This window comes from Thunnus maccoyii, chromosome 23 (genome assembly GCF_910596095.1).
Source record: "Thunnus maccoyii chromosome 23, fThuMac1.1, whole genome shotgun sequence".
NCBI classification, from domain to species: domain Eukaryota; kingdom Metazoa; phylum Chordata; class Actinopteri; order Scombriformes; family Scombridae; genus Thunnus; species Thunnus maccoyii.
This window is the reverse complement of record NC_056555.1, coordinates 8,843,403-8,851,327: the sequence shown is the minus strand read 5'-3', so window position 1 is coordinate 8,851,327 and position 7,925 is coordinate 8,843,403.

The following is a 7,925-nucleotide window of genomic DNA, read 5'->3' as shown; positions in this document are numbered from 1 at the left end:
CAGCCTTTCCAATGTTCTTCTGGTGACAAGCAGTAGCACTCTGTATTACAAATACACACACAACACACGTACACACACACACACACAGATTCCCTGTCAGATAAGCATGACCTTAGATATAATGTACACAGAGAGATGTTGTTTTCTGTCCCTGGTGCAGGAAAAATAGATGCTCTCTCCATAGCACTTGCTTTTTGTTTTAGAGAGACAAAAATAAAATTATCATATTGGACTGTAAAGTTATTGGATCATCAGGCATATAGACAATGAACCAACATGGTAATCAATGAATCACTTAATCATCATCTATAAATAATATACTGTTTATTGGAAGTAAATATGGGCAGTTTCAGTTTCTCAAAATAGCTTTTGATACTTCTGTTCCTCGATTCTGATCTTGGACAAATACCATGACCTCTATTGTTGACATCAAATGAAATTTTTTTTTCTCCTGAAAATCAATCAAAGAAACACTTCATTCAAAAGCAAATATCAGTCCTCGTCTTCATCAAGGATGCACTGGTTATTAGTAATCAGGCTGGTCCATTCTCCAGCCAACCTGCCAACCTTTTACTTTCAAACACAACCCCCTTTCTTTTTCATTGAAGAGATTTACTCACGTCTAAAACAATCTAGGCTGCACCGCTAATTGTCTTCAGGGTTGGTTTTCTTTTCGGCGCTCTGCTCACCAAAACATTAATGCGAGTTGAAGCTTGCCCTTTGATGACCCAACAAATCTGTCTCTGTTCAAAGAGGCAAACATGCCTCAGCAGTCAGTGAGACAAGAGAAGAACAATTAGAACACGCTATTTAAAAACTCAAACATCATAGATAGAAAGCGGCGACCATGTTCTCTCATTCGTCGAACGCCGGGTCGCGACACTGCTCAGTTATCTGCGGGAGTTATCTGCTTGATGCGTTCCCTCCCTAATCTTAAACATCTGCCAGTCAGTCACACACACACACACACACACACACACACCATCCCCCTGTTCACTCCGCAGACGTGTGCCAAATAAACATCATTAAAAACAGGCGGCGGTTGCCCCAATGCGACACCCACCATGCATGTCGGGTAAACACCACAACAGCTCATTAGCATCCAAAGTCATCAAATTACACAGTGTGTGTGGTGTGTGAGTGTTTCTGAGTGTGTGTGATGACTTCTTTGCATGTGTGGGTATGTGTAGGCATCTGTTCATGCACGTCGTAGAAGTACAGTAAGAAGGAAATACAGTTTTGCGCGTTCATGTGTGTACGTGTGTGTGTATATACTCACTCAACCTCACGCATGAGTGCCTGCATGTATGTGGCTTCAAGCGATGGGGAAAACAGTTCATTGTGCAATAAGCAAACTTCTGTTAAAATATTCATGAGTGGCCTCCTCAGTGGGGCGCAGCAGGTTGAGTCAGGTCGAGCTCATTTAAACAGGAGAGTGAGCTAAAATGGGAGCAGAAGCTCTGGAGAGCAATGGTTACTTGAGGTCAGTGGTTTGAAACCTTTGCAGTAGTGATGCAAATGTTGAAATAAGAACATTTGAAGGTTTGCTTGATGATAGAAAATGTCCAAAAAAGCCTTGGTTACGTCTCAGAGTATATTCAATTTGCCAATAACATGATTCCAGGATAAGGCTGAGATGTTCTAGATTTTTCTTTTTGGCAACGTCAAATCTAAGAGGTCAAACACATATTGTTTCTTTTTTTTAAGGCTCAATAATTTCCCAAAACAGCTGGCCGCTAGAGTTTTTAGCAAATATTACTCAAACAGGAGTAAATAGTATTTTTGTTAAAGACTATTTTCAGTGGCAGATTAATACAATACATTTGTTGCGCTAGTTATAGCAGTAGGATGGGGTTTTTAATCATTTTTGGACAACAATGGAGGTCAATGGCACAGGAATAAGTTATATCAGGTTTGGCACAGGCCATCATTGTTAGTAGGATCAATTCATTGTTGGTTTTGTGTCTTTTAATGGGATTTATTGACAACAAGAAAAATACATAATACCATATTGGAAGCATTATCCTTTAAACTATTAAAGCAAGACTAAAGGCATGTAATCCTATAGTTTGTTTGCTCTGGTCCAAATCAGTGGATGAGTCTGTAAACTTGGTGTATTTTCTCCTTGGTTTGGTTTCTTTTCACAGAGAGAAAAATCAGAGTGAACCAAAATGCAGAGACTGTCCTCCGAAGAAATACGAAACAATAGGTCATAACCCCAGTTGGCCAAAGATGACCTGTCATTAAGTTTGAGTGACAGATGCCATCTAACAGCTGTAATAATTATGACCCAGAGAAGTGGAGTAGGTGGATGGCTTAAACCAAACTTGCAAACAGTGGACTTGGCCACAGGAGACTGCTGTTTTTTTCCCCATTTCCAACGACAAGTGTCACATTTACAACCGCGAGTCGGGACAGTTTTTTAAAAATCATGAATATGATCATCCCGTAACCTTAGCCCCGTGGTTATTATTGCTGCCATGATGACAAAGGTCTCCTTACTTTAAGGAAATAGTAACTATAACTTACACCACATGTTTCTCTAACCTTAACAAAGTGATCATTTTAACCCAAACCCATGATCTTTCCCTAAACCTAACCAAGTGTTTTTGTGCCTAAACCTAACCACACCTTAACCAGCATTGTCAGATCATAAAACAGAATATCTTTTTAACAGTGATTTAAAACGTTTTTGGAAAGCACAGATGAAAGATGTTGTCCTGCCAATTACTGCCAATGGTAAGTAAGTAAGTCAGGTCAGGTCTTGAAGAAGGTCCCCTGGCCAAAAAACAGTTTTCCAGCTAGCTGCTAGCAAATGTTGATTTCACTCATCCGCATCCCAGTACGCAAAGCACATCTAGCTACAGGAACTATTGAGCTCAAACTTGCAAAGTACACCTTGTAGGTGGGTCGGATTGAGACCAGACTGAGATTCTCTTGAGTAATTTGACATCATCATTAGGTGACCTGGCTCACAAGCTTGCTAACATTAGCCACCATAAGCTACTGGTAATATTAGACTAAGTGGAGGTGCTCCAAGTGTATTAGTTAAGCAAAGGGTACATTTTATTGCTTATGAACTGAATTTTTCATTTGTAAAAGGAAAACTGTGGTATTTCTTCTTTGAGGAGTTACTTTAAATGAAAGAAATATTAAATTCGAGAAAATCTTATTTGCAATAATAATGTGGCTATAGGTCTCTATGGAGGTATAATATAAAGAAACCCAACACATTAGAAATATGGGAAAAGATACAATTACACAGTGTGTCAGGACACCACCGCAAGAGATGTGTATGTGAGATTTACCAGACAAAAGCCAAACAAAGCTTAAGATAACAGCTGAGTAGAGCAAACAAGTGCCTCATTAAAGAGAATCCAGAGACGGGTCGCAGCAAGAACTCAAAAGTGCAAACTGTAGCATAACTTTTTCAAATGTTAGGGGTTGATTGTGTGAGACAACAGCGGGAGCTTGACTTATTTGATCCTAGACCGATTTAAAACGCATTTTAAAGCATAAACTCTGATTGTACCGCCACTAGATCAAATACTTCTAGCTACCAAATGGCTCCAGGTAGCAACAGCAGAGGTAGCAGCACAGCACACAGACAGATCCTCTTTCCCTCCTCCACTTTCACAATCTTCATTATACAGCAAACAGCTGGAGGCCTCGGGGAAGGTCGTGAGTGTTTATGTGTGAGGGTGTGTGTGAGTCCTGAGGGAAGGTTTTGGACCTAATTGGCACCGGCATGTCAAATGTTCCCGTGAACCAAGCTGGCACCCCTGTACGTCAAAACTCCCTGTTCTCAACAAACGGAGCGGCGCATGAATGCGAATAAGTCTGCCGACCCCTGAGTGACTTTTAGCATCCCAGTGCTGCAGGCAATGAGGACAGAGACTGGAAAGATGGAGAGATATATAATAAGTTTATTAAAATGAACATACAAAAAATACTATGACTAGTAGATAACATAAAATGTCTGCTAGGAGACTGCAAACATCTAAATCCCAAAGTGATGATTTTCTGGTAAAGGTGACTCTAGATTTATCTCCCTTAGTGTTACATTATATATATATATATATATACACACACACACACACACACACACACACACACACACACACACACACACACAAGTCCATGATCAGACAAGACTGTGAAACACCTAACTGGATAAATTTAGACATAAATGAGGAGAAAACGGTTTTCTACTATAACTCCTTAATAAGTTGAGATGCAGAGCTCCCATTAATACTGCCCATTATGTGAAGACAAGTATGCTGACATAGAATTATTTGCTAATGAATGCGAATTAGCTTAATTAATGACCTCATTGACATAACTACTTATGTTCCATATATCACGGAGATATGGTGGGACATTAAGCAGCTCAAGTGGCTCTCATTTATTACGGTTCCACCTAATTTATACTGCATATTTTAATATCTCATGACATGTTCTGCTGTCACATAGAAGATATTTATTTCACATTTTGGGGATGTTTTATCACACATATTCTGCACTCGTGGTTATTCTTCACAGGCTAATGTTAGTGTTTCTATTATTAGGGACTGTATGAAAATTATTAGATAGGGAGGGGGAGGTTAATGTATTTTTTTTTGTTCTTGCTGAAGGTAGGGGAGTCAGGAGAGGGTCTTTAAATTTTTTCTTACCCCAGATTTTTATTTTTTCAGTTTTCCTTTGTAGAATTGTTGAAAAAAGGATCAAAGAGAAAAGTAATATAAATTCCTATTCCATTAACACAATAAGAATAAGAAGACTAGAAGAAGAAGAAGAAGAAGAAGAATATTTCTGTATTAGAAATAGAAAAATAACAGAAATTATTATTCTATTAACAAAAACATTATTCTATTAAGACAGAAATGAATTATGCTTTGCTTGTATTAGTTATTATGATGAATTGGGCAGAACCAATACTGCAACATTATTTTTTAATTGGAGGGAAGATATTGCTGGTGTTTTTTGTTGTTTTTTTTAAGTCAAGGGGAGGGTCTTGCTTTTTTCAGAAAGTTAAACATAAGGTTCCTCTCCCCTCCTTACAACAATAATTTTCATACAGTCACTTAGTGTTTGGCAGGACATACTGAAAAAAATATATTTTCTATTAATCCTCTGCATTTAGTGCAATTTTACGCTGTTTGTGGAACACATTATGAGGACAGGGACATGCTATAAAACAAATGCCTTTGCAGGGTTGTAGCCACTACTGAGGACAATGAAGTCATGTCACATCCTGGGGGGACTTTACATATTACTGTTGCTTCCATATTTAAAAGGTTGATTCTAGTATTTTTGCACCAGGATTCAGTATTTCTCAAACGAAATTGAATTCCTGGCAGCTTGGAGAGGACTTTAAAACAGCACGTACTGTATACCTTCGTGTTGGGAAATAAAACTGTTACGCTTCATTTTACATGTCCGTATTTCCCAAATAATTTCCTTGTAAGATTTCTGGAAAAAACTCTTTGATCTGAGTTCCAAGAAAGTTTAGTTAGTTGTGTTAAGCAGTAGTTGATTTTTTTAGAAAGTTCTGTGGGCACTTTGGGTGTCTTCAAACCTATAGTTAATTTGCTCTGGTTTGAATCAGTTGACTTGGTAAACTTGGTGCATTTTCTCCTTGGTTTGGTTTCTTTTCACCAAACCTTTTTTGACTCATGACCACAATATTTCTAAAATCCTTTCTACGGTCCTGTGCCTGAGAAAGAGAGAGGTTGACTAACTTCTAATTACCCATAGTTACGGACAATACTTCCATCAGCCATTATCACCAGCCAGAGGCTTTTAGAGGTCTACTATGGCTGGTGTGTTTGTCTATCTGTGGCAGCCTCCACACAGTTTGAAAAACCTCATTTGGCTGCTGTAAAAACAGTATGTGGTGTGTTTTGTGAATTAGCACACAATGTGGCCCTGCAGACAGAAATAGCTGCTTCCTCTGAGTGCGGGTGTACCTCTCAACACAGCTTTGTAGTCTTCAACATGGAACAAGCAAAAGGTTCACAGGGAGGGTAAAGCTGACACCGGATCTGCATAAAAGACGTATCACCCATAAAGACAGTTGTTGTTGTTGCTGCTGCTTGGAGCTGTTTTGGGTGAGAATCCAATTATTGAACTGTGTGCTTACTAAACGTTGATTGGTGCTCTGGTCTAGATCACATTTAACAGCCTATATACAGTATAGCTGTGTGTGTCTGAGAGCGGAAGATGAGAATTACATTAGGAGGAGACAACTGATGTTGCTGCATATTTATGTTATGCACTGTGTTGACCAAAAGACAATATCATTTTATTTTATTGTTCTTGAGTTGTATTTTAATTTCTCCTCATTCAGTTATAGTAGATCTTTATTACACCCATACACAGTATGAACTTTGGTTTTATTTTATAATAACTGCCATTAACATCCATGATGAGTGCTTTAGTTAGACAAGCCGATGTATCATGCTAAGAGAGATTGTATGCCTATGTGTGTGTGTGTGTGAGTCATTATGCTGGGCGCTGACAGCTGCTAGAGGGGAGAGCTATGGCCAGCATGGCCTGCTATCCTTTAGGGGAAGCATCGTTTCAACATTTAACTAATGACTGATGGCCGGGCAGCCAAATGCCTGTCCTCTCCACTCCAGCACACACACTACCACATGCAGAGACAGAGAGGTCACCTCAACCCTCCACAGCTAGTCACTGGCCACATCACACACGCAAGCATACACCACACAGCATCCACCACACCGATTGTGTGTATGTGAAGACTTAAAGGCCTCCTGCTGTATGTGCCATCAAAAATATTAAAAACTCAACTTGCTGACTTACAAGTTCATCAACAAACATGCCTGCAGTGTGTCAAGCGAAAGTTGTTTTTGTTTTTTGTGATTTCCGGGAAAAATCAACAACTTTTGTATCTTCCTGACCTTTCAGATTCAGAAGGACTCAAAGCTCTGTTCACCTACACAACACAGGTGTTTTCAGTTATTGTGGCTGATAAATCTGTTCTCGGGTTTAGGTTGGGCGCAATTGTGGAGTCTTCAAAGTTAGCATAGTTGTAAAAAAAGATCAAAATTTAAGTTGTCCTACCCTAACAGATGCAACAAATCTAACAGGAGAGTGAGGGAGATGTCAATCAACCACAGTCTGTACAAGCTCACACAATCCTGAGACAAGCAGAGCGTACCGGATTGCATACTTCTACTTTTTACTTTTAGTATGTACTGCAGCTGTCCTTACAAAGTGCATACTGTTGCATGCAGTATGCATACAATTGGGACATACTTCTTCATCTGTCATTGCAGCTTCTATCGTTGCACTGGCTTCCATCACTGCACTGTCAGTGCGCTGTCATTGGTCCATGCTCTCTTTGCGGCTCAGTTGATGCAATATATCTTTCGCTGCGCAGAAGATTGTGGGTCAGAATCACCAGAAAAGCATGCTGGCTTGCACACTGCAAAATGCGACTGGATGTAGTAGGACATCCATGTAATGGGACATACTAAATCTTTTGCTGGCATACTAAATAGTATGACAGTATGAGTATCGGAATTCACCAAAGGTTTAATCACACCAGATCATTGAAAACAGCTGTGCAGGTTGACCATGGTGTGTAATAATGACAGGAAATAAGAGCCTCTGATGAGCATGTAAATAAAAACTGAGGCCTTTTCAGGTATTGATTATTTTGTTCTTAAGCACGTTGACTTTAATACATAAACATAATGCCAGGAGAAGTGCGTGAAATTTGGTACAGATCGACCACAGGATGAATCCTAATGACTCTGGTGATACCAAGACTTTTATGTAGCACCAACAAGTGGTTAAAATTACATGTTAGCATCCTAACATTAGTATTCAACTCAAAGCACAAGTGAGCCTGAGTACACCAGTCTGACAGGATGCAGCTTCTACTGATAAGTTAG